Genomic DNA, 17,458 nt, shown 5'->3' on the forward strand with positions numbered 1-17,458 from the left:
CTTGCATATCCTGTCATATGTCGGGAACATCCACTGTCCAAATACCATATTGAGTTCTTATTTGTACCTGTTACCTGCAGTCACACACATAATATCATTTGGTACCCATATCTATTTGGGTCCTGAATTGATTAGTCCTTTAGGAACCTATACTTGGATTAGTCTAACATACTTTCCAGTAGCTGTATTCCAAATGGTTTTTCTCGGCTTTTGTGTGCTTGTGTAGTGTACGGATGATACAATATGTTTTTTTAGCTTTATTCAACTGATTGTTCAGTCTATATCTCTTCTGAACTGGCTTGCAGTTATAGTAATTGGAATAGCCATTCGAATAGTTTTTGTAAAATCTCTTTGATTGCTGACTTTGTGAATCAGTTGAGAATTTTTGACTATAACCAATCCCATATCTTCTAGCCTTGTTCATATTCAGAGTAGTTTGCTCAATCAGTTTACTGGGCTCAATTTGTTCTTGTACCACTGCTGATTTGACAAAGTGAATGTATTTCCCTTTGTCTATCATTAGCTTTGGTTGAGTATCATTTGGATACGTTTCTCCTTGAGTGTTGAACCCTAAACTAGTTTTATCAGAAACTGATTTTTGTGAATTATGCATCTCACTTAGTACAGTTGATGACTTGTTCCAGGACTGAATGAGCTCAGTCTGTTTTGAGTTTTCAAGCATCAACTTCTGGATTAATGACAGATTTTTATTTCTCTCTGCTTTTAACTCAGCAATCTCCCTTTTTAGACTCAACCCATCAACTGATTCATCAGTTTTTCTTTTATTGTCTGTGGGATCAGTTTGCTTTGTTTTGATTTTTTCAAATGATGATGCAAGTTTTTGATACTCATTTACCATGTCATGTAGTGTTAGAATGAGTTCTTCTCGTGTAAAATCAGTTGAACTGAAATCAAATACATGTTGGCTAGATGACTCTTCTTATGCATCATTAGCCATCAAACACTTGACTTCCTCATCATCACTGGAGCTGTATGAGCTTTCTGGTTCTGACTCCTCACTGTCAGTTTCTGCCCACTTGGATTTGTTTTCTTCAGCTAAGAGTACTTCATGTTTCTTTCTGAAGGAATTCTTATCTTCCTTGGGTCTTCTTTTGTGTTCATATGATTTCGTTCTTCTATCAGTTGAGCCTTGACTGTCCTTCTTGGGTTTAGGACAATCAGCAATAAAGTGACCTGATTTGCCACAGTTATAGCAGGCATTTGGTTCATCTTTGGAATTGTTCCTTTGGTATGGCTTCTGGAAGTTCCCTTGATTCTTTCTCATTAACCTTCCAAATTTTTTGATGAACAATGACATAGCATCATTACTCAACTGATCAGCAGATTTTTCGAGTGAACTGATTGGTTCAGTTCTGGCAGCAGCTAGAGCAGATTGTGGCTGCAGGGGTAGATGGTTCTCCTTCTCTGGTCTGCAGCTCGAACTCATAAGCCTTTAAATCAGCAAATAAATCATGAAGTTCAATTTGGTTTAGATCTTCGGACTCCCTCATTGCCATGGTTTTGACATCCCATTCCTTGGGAAGACCTCTCATTATCTTTAATGCAATCTCTTTGTTAGTATACACCTTTCCAAGTGCATTTAACTCATTGATGACACTGCTTACTCTTTCATCATACTCGTGCATCGATTCTCCTGCTTTCATTTTGATGTTATCAAACTTTTGCATAGCAACAGAAAGTTTATTTTCCTTGGTTTGATCATTTCCTTCATACAGCTAGATCAGCTTCTCCCAAATTTCTTTGGCTGTTTTACACATCTTTATTTTGTTGAGGGTTACTTTGTCCAGCGTTTTGTACAGAATGTCTTTAGACACATTATAAAGATTCGCTTTTCTTTTATCTTCAGTTGTCCATTCATCTCTGGGCTTTTCTATTCTTTGTGGTGCTCCTTCTGTAATGGCAACTGCTGTATTTGTTTTTAGAATCTTCATGGGTCCATCATTTATGACATACCACATGTCGTCATCTTGTGCAGCTAAATGAGCCTGCATTCTGATTTTCCAATCATCAAATTCTTCTCTGGAGAACATAGGAATTTTGTTGAATGAAGTCATGCTGACAAGATTATAGATCAAAAGTATTCAAGAACAAGATTCAACCGCTCTGATACCACTTGATAGGATCGATTAACGTATCAAGAGTGTTTAGAAGGGGGGGTTGAATAAACACTCACAATTAAAACTGATCTTTTCGAATTTTGAGTTCAGTTTGGTGACAAACTGATTCTCGGAATCTTGTTGGTCAATGACAATCAGTTAAACTAAAGTAGTTGCGGAAAATAACTGACTGAAAGATAGAATACGAAACTGAAATAAAGTAGGAAAGAGTTGTTTCTGGATGTTCGGAGAATTTAATTACTTCTACGTCACCCCTTCTATCTCACGGATAGGATATCCACTAAAAGACTTTGATCAAATACAAGAATTGTACTGACCCACTTCAGTTTGGAATTAACACTGCCAAAACTGAAACTCTTAGTTTAACAGGATGTTCTCAGTGCGTAACTGATCTCAGTACTATCAAATTTCAACGATTTTTACAACTTGCTTGTGAGCTCAAATTGTAGCCTTAACTGCTACGAATATATCAAATAAGAGTGAACTAAGATTTTGGCAGAGTAACAGCAGGCTTTTGAATAGAATAATCTCGTTGTCTTTTTAGCTGTTCTTCTGTCATATTTATAAGCTTCCCTTCCAACGGTAACTTGAGATGAATTTGAAGCTTTGTATCCATTGAATTCTTCTTGATTATTCCTTGGGCATTGTTTGCTTCATTTATTGTGATGCGACCTCTTAATTGCTTTCGCCGAAATGCGTTGTTCCAAGCGTGTCGTTCCACATTCAGTTGCAATCTGCTATGTTATTTCCCGAGACATGTTCAGTTGAATAGTGCTTAGCATCAGGCTGAATATATCAACTGATCAGTTTCCAACTGATCAGTCAGTTGATTTCAGTTATTAAGTCCAGTTGCTGAGTTCAGTTTACTCGATCAGTTGGTTCGTATTTTTCAGTTGATTCATATTTTGTCAAACGCCGGAATTTAGTTTCCAACAAGACAGCAGGGACATTTCGCTAAAGTCAGTCCACAGAGAGGTTCCCAAAGATTTAAAGGAGCTGAATCATCTGGACCAGTGGCACAGCCTGACAGACGACCATCTGCTGTTCACACATTCCAGCCAGCACCAGCCCAGTCATAGCCGAGGCCAGGAGGAAGCCAGACTGTTAGCCAGCCTCCTAGACAGCAGGCCAGAGTATTTGCTTTGACTGAAGAACAGGCTCAGGAAGCACCAGATGATGTTGTTGCAGGTAAATGTTCTTTATGTGGTTATCCTGCTTACGTATTGATTGATACGGGTGCGTCCCATACATTTATTTCTGAGTGGTTTACATTGATTCATGCATTGCCTGTTGAGTCTTTATCCTACTGTAGTGTCTGTCTTTCCTCCGTTGGGGACAGGTTTGATTTCAGTGAATTCTGTTAAACATTGTGTACTACAGTATGACGGTCATGAGATTGAGTTAGACTGCATTGTACTTGGATTGTCTGATTTTGACTGTATTATCGGTATTGATGTGCTGACCAAGTACAGAGCTACCGTTGATTGTTTCGATAAGATTGTGAGATTCAGACCTGTGATGGCTGAAGAATGGAAATTTTACGGTAAGGGTTCTAGAATTCCTTTGATATATGCTATGTATATAATTCAATTATTACAGAAAGGAGCGGAGGGTTTTCTTGTGTATTATTTGACGTACTGAAATCGAGCCCATCATTGGCTGATTTGCCAGTGGTCTGTGAGTTTGCTGATGTCTTCCCAGATGAGATTCCGGGTTTGCCTCCAGTCAGAGAGAGAGATTTCAGCATTGAATGCATTTCAGGTACAATTCTTATCTTTAAAATACTGGACATGATATTACTGATTGAATTGAAAGAATTAAAAGAGCAGCTTGAATATTTACTGACCAAGGGTTACATTAGACCAAGCGTTTTTCCTTGGGGTACTTCAGTTATGTTTAGGGGTTTAATGAATCGTGTGTTTTAGAAGTACTTTGATGATTTTATGATTATTCTATCGATGACATTCTGATATATTCGAAGAGTATGGCTGATTATGCCGAACATTTGAGAATTGTGTTGAGTATTTCGAGAACAAAGAAATTGCATGTAAAATTGTCAAAATGTGAGTTTTGGCTGAGACAGATTGTAATGTTGGAGCACATTATATCCGAAGATGGTATAGCGGTTGATCTGAACCACGTTGAAGACGTGATCCGTTAGCCAAGACCGACATCATTGTTAGAAATTGCAGTTTTATGAGTTTAGCAGACCAGTATTGATGATTGGTGTTTCGAATTTGATTGAATATCGCTATTGTTCTGAATCCGTGTTTGAAACAGATAGTAAACTGTGGAGACTTTATATTGTGCAGGCCGAACCAGAGCTGATTTTGAGAATTAAAGCGGCTCAGAGAGTTGATCAGAATGTGCAGAATTCGATAGCGATGGTCAGAACAGGGCATTGATCAGAGTATCAGGTACGTGATCATGTATTGTATGTGAATAATCGTCTTTTTGTGCCAGATGTTTCGGATTTGAAGTGACAGATATTGTCAGAAGCGCACATTAGTCGATTAAGTATTCATCCTGGTGGCAGAAAAATGTATAATGATTTGAAAAGACAGGTTTTGGTGGAAACAGATAAAAGCTGATATTGCAGAGTTTGTATCAAAGTGTCTGCATTGCCAACAGGTAAAAGCGGAAAGAAAGAAACCAGGAGGTCTATTACAGAGTTTGTCTATTCCTGAATGGAAATGGGATCACATTTCTATGGATTTTGTGACAAAGTTACCACGTTCCTCCCGAGGTTGTGATGCGATTTGGGTTGTGATTGACAGATTGACCAAATAGGCATGTTTTATTCCGTACAAGATGACGTACAGACATGACCTTGATGACAGAGATCTATGTCAGAGAAGTGGTCAGATTACATGGAGTGCCGAAATCGATTGTATCGGACCGTGAACCTCAGTTTACTTCTCACTTTTGGCAAGGTTTATAGTAGGCTCTAGGTACGAAGTTACATCTGAATACCGCATATTATCCTCAGACCGATGGACAGTCAGAGCGGACTATCCAGACATTAGAAGATATGCTAAGAGTTGTAGTGCTAGATTTTTGAACTAATTGGCAAGAATCTTTGCCACTTTGTGAGTTTTCGTACAACAACAGCTATTAGACGAGTATAGAAATGGCTCCGTTTGAAGCGTTGTACGGCAAGAAGTGCAGATCCCCTCTGTATTGGGATGATATCTCTGAGGTACCTGAGATTAGGCCTGACATGATTAGAGATATTACAGATAAAGTGAAGCTGATTCGACAGAGAATGAGAACAGCTCAAGACAGACAGGCCAAATATGCCAATGTTGGTCGTCGACCGTTGATATTTGAGGCAGGAAACCGCGTATTTCTGAAGATTTCTCCTTTCAGAGGTGTTGTCAGATTTGGCAAGAAAGCAAAGTTGTCTCCACGATACATCGGTCCTTATGAGATTCTTGAGAAGATAGGAGATCGTGCCTATCGACTCGCTTTACCGCCTTCTTTATCTGGAATACATGACGTCTTTCATGTATCTTTATTGCGAAAATATCTTCCTGATGCATCTCATATTATCCAGCCAGACGAGGCCGAACTTGATGAAACATTGAGTTATTTTGAGAAGCCGATCCAGATTCTTGATCGTAAAGAAAAACAACTCAGAACGAAGACTATTCCGCTTGTGAAAGTTCAGTGGAGTCATCATGGCATTGAAGAAGCTACGTGGGAGACTGAATCAGATATAAGACAGAATTCCCGGAGTTATTTCATTGATTTGAGTCTTCTATTTAGCTTCTATTCTCCATTCCTTATTATCTCTGATTTGATATCTGATTTGATTGCCTGTGATTTCGGGGACGAATTCAAATTTTAGGGGGGGAGAAATGTAATCCCCGAGAATTTTGTTATTGTAATTGGAAATGATTTGTTGATAATTGATGTGATTATAGACGGAACGGATCAGATCGGGAAAGACGAAAAAAGAATTGAAATTATGTGCGAGGAATGAGCCTCGCGCATATGCGCGACCAAGCCGGGCGCATATGCGCGGAGTAGGCAGAGAACCTCGCGCATATGCATGACAGGACCCGCGCATATGCGCTAGTATGGCAGAGAACCTCGCGCATATCCGCCGGGAGAGGGCGCGCATATGCGCGAGATGCCGTGAAGATACGCGCCGAGACATAGTGTCTCGCGCATATGCGCCGGCGGAAGTCGCGCATATGCGCGAGACGTGCAGCGTGAAGATGAAGCCACATGGCTTGGACATGCAATATATATATAATTTACTTCATTTCCCTCAAAACTTTCTGAAAAGTGACGAGAGAGCTTCGGGGAAAACTTGGGATTCTTGATTCTAGAAATTGATTTGCGGAAAATCTGTCCGTCTGAATTTCAATCCGACTTCAGTACCGTGTTTCTATCGACAAGAGCTTCAACATGACGTAAGTTTTCTTATGTTTTGATATGACTTGAAAATCTGATACTGAGAGGAATCATCTATGAATGTTATTATCTGTTCCTGAGATTGTTGTCATCGTATAATCGAAATCAAATCGAAGAACGGATACCATATGGAATTGTTATGATTTTTCAGATTTGATTTGATTGAGATTATACAGATTTAATATCAGATTGTGTTTGTCGATCGATTATGAGTTGAGATTGATATCTATTGATATTTTTATTGCTGGATATATCGAGATTGTACCATTATGCCGTTGAAACAGAGTTAGATTGAATTCTGATTATATCCAGTATTGATTGAGTGGTATATTGATATTGTGCCTATTGGGAATGTCATTTCAGATTTGATATTGACAGATTCGAATTCGAGACTCCGACTTTCGTCAGATTGAAAAAAGAAAGGTATAAATCAATGTTGAACCGGGAAGATACGACTCGAGTTTGATTTGACTTGAGTTTCCCAAAATCACATACTTTACTTTATTGCATTGATATTTGCAATTCATGAGATTGATATGCTTAGTCTATTGATTTATAGCAAAGCATGTGTCGAGTCATGGGCGGATGTGCCTAGTCATTGGCGGAGGTGCCTAGTCTTTGGCGGATGTTCCAAGACACTGGATGCTGGTTTATATCAATGTTTACTTAGGAGCGGATCAGCTTCTATCACTGAGATTCGGTATATTGTGCCAATGTCCAGGAACCGGGATCCGTAGATTAGAGATGAGTCGAGTCTAAGATGACGAGTCCAGAGTTTATTTACGGTTTTATATATATTCATGTTTTTTAGATTTGATACATGTTATGGATATCTGTTTCATGCTTTTATATCTGTTTATATGATTGCATGTATATGTGGTTTATACTGGGATTATATTCTCACCGGAGTTATCCAGCTGTTGTTATGTTTGTATGTGTGCATGACAACAGGTGGGACATGATCAGGGTCACGAAGAGGATGAGAGATTCAATATCAGCGTGGAGATCCGGAACTTAGAGTAGATGGGTTTTCAGTACTTGATGTAGTGACTGAACATTAGTTTGAAATAAATGTACTTTGTACAGGACTTGTACTTTACTGTTGATATTTATATTAGACTGATTTCATTATGTTCCTTACTTATGTATTTTAAAAAAAAAATTTAGACCCAAATTAATTAAATGATCCTAATGATGATTAAGAAGACGAATTAGGTTCGGGTCCCCACACGTTATCTTTGCGTTGAAGATATGTAGACACTATTTGTACTGGCGAGAAATGTCAGATATTTACTGATCACAAGAGTCTCAAGTATTTCTTCACGCATAAAGAGCTGAACTTGAGACAAAGACGGTGGTTGGAGTTGGTAAAAGACTACGATTGTGAAATTAGCTACCATCCGAGGAAAGCTAATGTTGTGGCAGATGCCTTGAGCCGTAAAGTTGTAGTAGTAGCACAACTGTCAGTACAGAGATCTCTTCAGTCAGAGATTCAGAGATTCGGGTTAGAGGTTTATCCTAAGAGCAGAGCTCCAAAACTGTCTAATCTGACAGTCCAGTCTTCTTTGCTTGTCCGAGTCCGTGCAGGTCAGCCTTTAGATGAGCAGTTGCAGAAATGGCGACTGAAGGATGAAGCCAAGGGCAGTGTACTCTACACAGTGTCCGATAGTATTGTGAAGTATTGAGGGAGGATGTGGGTGCCTAGTGTTGATTCGATCAGAGAGGATATTCTGACAGAGGCACATTAATCTCCGTACTCCATCCATCCCGGAGGTACCAAGATGTACAAGGATTTGCAGATCCTTTATTGGTGGCCAGTTATGAAGCGGGACATCCGTCGATTTGTGTCTGAATGCCTCACTTGTTAGCAGGTGAAAGCAGAGCATCAGAGGCCAGCAGGGATGCTTAAGCGACTCCTTATCCCCGAGTGGAAGTGGGAGAATATCAGCATGGACTTTGTAGTTGGTTTGCCGAGGTCAGTCAGAGGATTTAATGCTATTTGGGTTATAGTGGATCGACTCACAAAGTCGGCACATTTCTTACCAGTGAAGACGACTTTCTCCATGACACATTATGCGGAGCTCTATATCAGGGAGATAGTTCAATTGCACGGGATCCCAGTTTCTATTGTGTCCGACAGGGACCCGAGATTTACATCGTCCTTCTGGAAGAGTTTGCATACAACCATGGGGACGAAGTTGCTATCAGTACAGCTTTCCACCCTCAGACAGATGGCCAGTCTGAGCGAATGATTCAGATTCTGGAGGATTTATTGTGAGCCTGTATAATCGATTTCCATGGGACTTGGGAATCTAAACTACCTCTAGTGGAGTTTATCTACAACAACAGTTTTCAATCATCTATTGGTATAGCTCCCTACGAGGCATTGTATGGGAGGAAGTGCAGATCGCCGATTAATTGGGATGAAGTCGATGAGAGATCAGAACTTGGTCCAGAGATTGTGCAGCAGACTGGAGATGTGGTGGTCAAGATCCGAGACAGGATGAAGACCGCCCAGAGTCGTCAAAAGAGCTATGCTGACAAGAGGAGAAGGGATCTAGAGTTTGTCGTAGGTGATCACGTTTTCGTGAAGATAGCACCCAGGAAGGGTGTTATGAGATTTGAGAAGAGAGGCAAGCTTAGTCCTGAGGTTTATTGGACCGTTTGAAGTTCTTGACAGAGTTGGGACACTAGCTTATCGTGTAGCCTTACCGCCGAATCTGGTCGGTGTACACAATGTGTTCCACGTTTCGATGCTGAGGAAGTACCTAGCTAACCCTTCGCATGTTTTGAGTTATGAGCCGTTACAGCTTGCTTCAGATCTGTCGTATGAGAAAAGACCTATTCAAATCCTAGACAGACAAGAATGGAGACTTCGGAACAAAGTAACCAAGCTGGTAAGAGTCCAGTGCCTGAATCAATCAGTGGAGGAGGCCACTTGGGAGACCGATGCAGATATGAGAAGCCGCTACTCGGAGTTGTTTGGTAAGATTAATTTCGAGGACAAAATTTATATAAGTGGGAGAGGAAATGTAGAGCCCAAAATTAGTACACGTAAAACTCATGCATTTATTTAATTGTTAAATTATTTATTTATGTTTAAAAAATAATTTATAGCGATGCATGACCTATTTAAATTACATTATTTTAACTATTTATGTTTATGAGATGCACGTTAAATGTTTTCTTCAGTTTCATATTTCAAGCGATTATTCGATGCGAGATCGAGGAAAGGAGACTGGCGACGATTCTGACAATTTTTAAAATGTGGTATTTTATTTTAAGTTGAGTTTGGGGCATTTTAAAAGGTTTATTTTATTTTTAGCATTTTAAAAGCCTAATTTAATTATTAGGTGATTTTATGACTTTAAAGTTTTAAAGATTTGTCACTTGTACATTTTATTTTAAATTAAGAGATGTTATTAAAAGTTAGAGGAAGGTTAGTATTTTAATTAGTTGTTAATTATTGATTAAGCAATATTTAGTCCCTAATTATTAATAAACACACACACATCGAGACACACACACACATACATGTTTTAACACACAACACACACATACACATTTCTTTCATATTTTTGAGAGCAAAACCTAGGGTTCTCCTAGCATGAGTGCAGCCGCCCCATCCTCTGTACATTTTCCAGCAAGATTTGTTACTTCTCTTCAAAGAAAATCGTCCCACGTTCATCCCGGATCAATCCTCGCGCCGTTCCCTGCTTCGGTACCGTCGTTTCAATATTTCAAATCATCAAAAGTCATGTATATTCTTTAGTTTTCGCATCGATCTTGTCATATTATTAATTTTGATGTTTATTGTATGAAAAACATGTGAATTTTATGCAAAAGTTTGAGCAAAAATGGTTGGATCGATTTTGAAACGTTTTTGGATCTCAAAACTCGGAGTTTGCTGTCATTTTAAATACTGCGACTTTTCAGTCAACTTTTCGGAAAACTTTCAACATATAAAACGTAGAACTTTTTGATACTTTCGATTTGACAGTAAATTCAAAATATTTGGATAAGAAATGAGTGAGTTGTTCAAACTGCGATTTTCTGAAAAAATGTTCTTGATGTATTCTTGAAGTTTTATTGTTGCAGGCTTCGTTGGGGATCGACGGGTGATCGCTGCTGCATTTAGGTATATTGAGAATGATGTTGGGATGATTTTTGGTGTTTCGCTTCGTGTCATTAGGCACTTGGTCGAATTTGAAGTCGTAGGAAGCATTTTGTGTCAATTCTTGGGTTTATGGGTTATGTTGCGTTGCTTATGATGCGTCGTTTTGGGGGCGTTTGGGCTCCAAATAAGCTTCTAAGTCGCGGAGTCCAGAAGACTCGGCGCCCGAGCGGTAATGTTTTACCGCCCGAGCGCCACTCTTTCTGTCCGAGGGTAGGCTTCCAGAAGACCTGGCGCTCGAGCGGTAATATGTTACCACCCGAGCGCGGCCCCATCTGTAAGAAGGTTTGGTTCTCCCCTTCTTTTCAAGTTCAATAGTGAGTTCATGTCTTTTAATGTTGGGAAATGTTCACATCATAATTTTTGATATTGTTCGGGGTTCGATGTCATGGTGTAGTACGATGATTAAACGAGGTCAAGTCCCGAGTGATCTAGAATGTCATAAGCTATTTATTTACTTCGGTGGTGAGCGTGATTACTTACCTCTAAGTTATGAAAGTTAAGTGCTTGAAATGTGTTAGTATGTGCAGCAGTGGCCCCAAGCGAGATCCAACGAATCTCTCAAGGCCAAGTAAGTAAGTATGTTCGACGTGCAAAAAGAAAATATTATAAAGTTTTTGAGGTATGCTAAATGTCTTGTGACCAAATTATGTATGAGATTGGAAAACGGTAAAGCATGACCAAGGACCACTCCACCCCGGTAAAGCATGTCCGGGTTTAGATCAGGATTGGAAAGCGGTAAAGCATGACTAGGGACCAATCCACCCGTTAAAGCATGAACGGGGATCTCATGTATGTGGCAGTGGATCTTTCCTGTCAGCCCAGTACTGTGGTTTAGTCTGATTAGGCATTTTATGTATGGGTCACTTGCTTTGAAACATATCTCTACGCAAAATAATGAAGTTCATGTATGTTCAAGTATGTATGTTGCAAGCATGTTTCACAAAAGTTTCACGTTATGACACGTTTGTGTATGTATGCAAGTTCAAGCTTTTATACGCATGTTCAAGTTTCAAGTATGTACGCTCTATTTTAAAGATTGTATGTTGTTTTATTACGTACTACTCGTTATGTTCAGTTTATGCATGTTGAATGTTTAAACTCACTAGACTTGATCGATGCATGTGAGGATGACTTTGAGGAGACGAGGGGTGGGGACCAATGAGCTGGCTTGGACTGAGTAGGAGGCTAAACCCGAGGACCGCCCATGTTTTTAAGATTTCACGCACGACAAATTTTATTACTCTGATTTCATGTTTTGGGTTATGATGTTTAAATAAGTATTTTTAGCAAACTTTATTCACGTTCTCTTTATTGCAATTATTTTTGGATGAACAATTTATTTTAAATCAAAATATGGGATTTTATCTCTTATGTAAGAAAATTTTTATTTTTCCGCAAAACTTCAAGTAGTTTAAAAGTACGGTACGTTACATTAAGTGTGAGCTTTTGAAATCTTTGAATATGGACAGAAAGCTTTGTGAGGATCTCAGCAGAGTTACAGCTTGGTTGATTGAATATATTGTCTCTCTATTTCTCAGCTGCTCTTCTCGCCTATTTATAGGTTTTTTTTCCAACGGTAACAATGAATGCAATTTGAATCTTTATATCCGTTGTGAGCCATGTCAGCTGTAATATCCAAGCTTGGTGATCAATACGGTTTAAGATTTCATACGTTTATTGACTACTTGGTCAAGTTTAAGTATAGTTTAGATGTTAAGAGTTTCGATTTATGATTTATAGTGTCGTTGGTTATACTTGATATGTGGTTTTATTGTAGCGTCGTTGCGATTTAATTCATGGTAATTCGTATGCTGAGCTGATTGGTATGAGGCCAATTGAAGTGGTTAGATAAGACATAGAGGTTCAACTTTCATGTTGAGAGTGTTGCCGAATTATGAGGAGAAGCGACGTTGCGATTCGATTTTAGTTGCAAGAGTATATTGTTGGCTTCAGGTGACACCGCACCCGCGCCAGGTAAGGCACCGCACCCGCGGTGTTTGGGCAGAGACCAGAGCGCGCACCCGCGGTCGCTTGTTTCAGATTTTCGGATGTTGTCCAGTACACTCAGCGCACCCGCGGTGATGAAGTTAGCGCACCCGTGGTGCATGTACAGTAAAAGCGTGTTTTCAGTTTTAAGTGGTTAAATACAAGAGTTGGCTTCTTTTTCCCTCATTTCTTTCCCATTCTCTCGATTTTTCTCTCAAGGGGAGGCTAGGGTTCCATTTTCTTTCATTTCCTTCCTTTGATTTTAGCATCTAGTTGGAGTATTGAAGAGAGAACAAGGTTCTTTTTGGATCAAGGAGCTAAGGTATGCTTTTGGTTTAGTTATACTTGGATTTTGGTGTTGGAGAGAAATCACGGGTTTGTTGATGGTGTTGGTTTTATGGATTTAATGGTATGGTTGTTTGATTATTGGGTTATTGGTGGTGCAATACATGGTTTATTGTTTTAGGAATTGTACCAAGAGAATAGAATCAAGTGATCCAAGTGTAGTAAGTGGAATTCATTTCTTGTGCTCACATGATAATATATGTATTGTGTTCGAATGTTTTAACATGTTATTCCCTTCCATTTGATTCATATTATGTATAGATATACAATGTTGTATATGAGAGGCTTTATATGTCTCAATTGTGTAAAAGGGAATACAAAAGAGAAGAGTATGCAAAGTGTTTGATTTAATGTCAAAGAGAGAGTTCAAATGATTTATTGGATTGATAAAGAGATAGTCAGAGATTGCATGCAATGAGTTGATCAACGACCATAGGCTTATATCCCAACAGAGTAATCGATTTATATCGATGGGATATAGGTACAGAGATAGAGATACTATTGAAATATCAATCCACCAGAGAAAAGAGAAATACCATCGTTATTGTTATACTATACCATGTTATTCATGTTTAAGAGTTGATGGTATTTAATGATTTCAAAGCCATGTTTTACAGAGTATGATATGTACAGATTGTTATGTAAAATTTTCACTTGCTGAGTTTTATACTCATTCCAGTTATTCATGTGATGCAGATAAGAGGGACGGGCCAGGATGTTGATTGGAGCCGAGGTCATATGCATAGAGATGGAAGGAAGAAGGCTATTTTGCTAGCATTTTGACATGATCAAAAATGATATTTTGTATTTTGGTGCAACACTTGATTGATCATGTATCTACTTTTGATTGTAAATGTTTTATGGCAAGAGAATTTTAAATCCTTCCTCCCTCTAAGTAAATTTTTAATTTTCCGCTGTGTTATTTTATAAAATCGGTCAGAGGTGTTACATTTAGTGGTATCAGAGCAACGTTCTTCGGACCAATGCATATGACTTCGTCTACTTTCAACAGTCCGGGTATGTCTTCTTCTACATCTATTTATTGTTATCGGTTGATATGCATTATGTGAGCACATTGTAGGAGTAATGCCTCCTAAGAGAAAGGCTTCAGAGGGTGAGGATAGTTCCTCATCGAGAGTTGTCGACGAGTTCGGCAAGTTATTGAAAGAGCAAGCCAAGGTTCACAGTGAACAGATTCAACAGTTGCTACGTATGAAAGGTTTAGGTCAAGGTAGAGGCCAAGAGAGAGGCCAAGGGATTCAAGCAGTTGGGATGATGGGATCTTTACTGCTTTTAAGAGGATGGATCCGCCTGAGTTTGCAGAAAGCACAGATCCATTGATGGCTGTAGAGTGGATTAAAGTACTTGAGGCGATATTTGATCATCTCAAGTATGAAGACAAGGACAGAGTTGATTGTGCAGTATTCATGTTAGTCAAAGCTGCACGTATTTGGTGGAATGTCACTAAGGTAGGTGTTGATGTTCCGGCATTGAAGTGGCAAGATTTTAAGGATCTTTTCTGTAGAACCCGTAAATCAGTAGACGTATAAGTCATGCATAATTCTAGATTTTTAAATTTAATTGACTTCATTGCATAATTATTTTAAATGCATTTGTTTGAAATTAATTATTTATTATTTCAGTTCAGTAGTTTGATTTCTTAGCATTTCAGTTATTTCAGTGAGGCCGGACCAGAGTTGGAGTTTTGAGATAGAATTTAAGATCCCGAAAATATTTCCAGAAGTTAATTTAGCTAGCAAGTAAGTTCATTTAAGTTAGTAAGGGAGGTTTGAGAATTTAATTTAATTATTTGAGGTGATTAAGAAATGAACTCATTTAAGTTATTTAATTAAGGGGTTAGCTCACTAAATTAATTAAAGGATTAGTAACGCTTTTAAGGGTTATTAAGTTACTAGATAATGAATTTCCCCCTACCATTTATCATGCATTTTCGGCCACACCCCTAGAAGAACAAACTAGGACTTGCCAACTCACCTTTGACCCATTCTTGGTTGATTAGCATGCTAATTCTTTTAGCTATTTTTCCACCTTAATTAATTAATACTAGACCACTATCCTAACCCTTGTTTGGCATGATAAAATCGGCCACTATACTCTAGAATCACCCAAGAGATCATTTGATAGCAATTCAAAATTCAAAATTCAAATGCATGAAGACTTGGTCTTGATATGATCCTTATATCTTGCACCATCCTCCTCACCCCTCATAACCACTCCATCACACTCCCTCCCCACCGAAATCAGACCCCTTTTCAGTAGAAAAAACGTGAATAATAGCTAGGGAGAAAGGGAGAAAAATCGAGAACTAGAAAGAACAAGAGAAGCGCTCCATCTCCTCCGTGCCGCGTCGTCGTCGTTTCGTTCGTTTTCTTTCGAAACGAAACCAGGCATGTCTAGATTTCTTTCAAACCTCAATCAAATCATATTATCATATAGTTTTCAGTACATGATCATGTTTATTCAAGCAAAAACCGAGATACATGTCAAAACATTTTGGAACAACACATGCAGAATTTTCGTTTTTCCTTGGCAAGCTTCACGTTTTTCTTGGTTTGTGAGTTTCAGGTGATTGGTTCGACTCCAGGCTCCCAAGGCGACTTATATACATGTAATAGGATGCATTAGGACCACATTTGTCCATCGGTTTCAGCCCATGTTCGCTGGAAAGCAAGAAATGACAGCAACACCATTTGTGTCCCTTTTTGAGTTCGAAATTTTCAGTTTGGTTGCCAAGGGGTTGGATCTGATCTTGGCTGCCCTAAAAGCTCTTAGCCATGGTTGGATCACTGCCCTAGAATTTCTAAGACGTGAATAAGTTGCCCTTTTGGTGGCTTGGTCCATGGCTCATCGGTTTTTAAATAATCAACAAGAACAGCCCCTTTCCCGATTCGGCCCCTTCCATTTTTCAGCATATGGTTTCGTTTCTTTTGTTGCTTGGTATGGATCTTGGTTGGCCTATGGCCCTTAGCCACGGTTCATATCATGCTCCTAGATGTCTAGATCGTGCCATGGTCAATCAAATGGCCACTGGAACGACGCAAGACATCGATCTAAGCAAAACACTACACACGCATGCACGTTGGCTCTCGGTTGGACCCTTCGGTTGAGTTATGGTGTGATGCGGATTGTGGCTGGCCTAGGGCCCTTAGTCATGGTTCAAATCATTCCTTTGGATGTTGGTAAGAGTCTCTGGTTGGTGGTTTACGCCCCAATGGCCGGTAGTCTCGAAAACAACACAAGTTACACGGGTGTGCAGCTGCTGGAAATTTACAGCAAGTTGCTGTGTCGTTTAGAAGGCTCGTTTGAGTTCTTGGTTGGCTTTTAGCCCATTTCCTTGGACTGGACAGTGCCGCATTGAGTTGAGAAGGTCATGTTTTTGACCGTTCGTGATTCGGATCATTTTTGAGGTCGTACGAGAATTTACGGTGCAATGTGCCAAATTGACTCTCGAAAAAGCGTTTCGTGTTTTGGCCTCCATTCCACCTAGATTTCGACCCTATCATTTTAGGAGCATTATTTTATGATTTTTCAGCGTATTTTAATCATGACTATACGTCGGTTCGGTGTCGGTTCAGGTTGGCTCGGAGTCATGATTAAATGCGAAGTCAATAGGCGTCAAAGTCGCATCTTTTGAACGTAAATTGCATAGTTGGTCAAGTTTAAGCTATTGCATATTTTTCATGGCACAGTTAGGTTGCAGCGAGCCTGGGGACGATCCAATCCAATCCAGTTGGTAAAATTACAGGAATTTTCATTACGCCAGTTAATTATTTTAAGTGCATTAAATAGAAAATGATTATTTTTGAGATTTATGCGATATGGCTTGTGGTTCATTCACTATGTGGGAGAGTTATTTTACGGTCGCCAGTGACCGGCCAGCTCAGTTCAGTTTCAGCCTCCCCGGTAGCCAGTTACCGATCAGTTCAGCTTAGTGCAGTGGCCACAGGCGTAAAACATAATCTCAACAGAAAATTTTATCAGTTATTTCAGTACAGGCTCCAAGGAGCAAACATTTTTACTTTGATTATCAGTTCAGTTATGCACGTATTATAATTGCTCAGTACAGATTATTTTCAGTATGCCTCAGGACAGGATATGTTAACTCATGCATATTTTAAATTCAGATTTTTACTCGTTACCTGCGATATATGCATGCTGAGTCTTTAGGCTCACTAGACTTGATTGTTGTAGGTACTGATGAGGTCAGGGCCGAGGGCGGGGACCAGTGAGCCAGCTTGGGTCGGCAGTAGTGGCACCCGAGGACCTCAGTACAGCAGTTGTTATTTTATTCCGCAAACAATTTTTATCAGTCGTTGGATAATTTTTAAATTGTTATTGTTGGCAAAACTTTATTTTCTTCCGCTGCTAT

The sequence above is a fragment of the Primulina tabacum genome, chromosome 4, assembly GCF_025594145.1.
Source record: "Primulina tabacum isolate GXHZ01 chromosome 4, ASM2559414v2, whole genome shotgun sequence".
Lineage (NCBI taxonomy): Eukaryota > Viridiplantae > Streptophyta > Magnoliopsida > Lamiales > Gesneriaceae > Primulina > Primulina tabacum.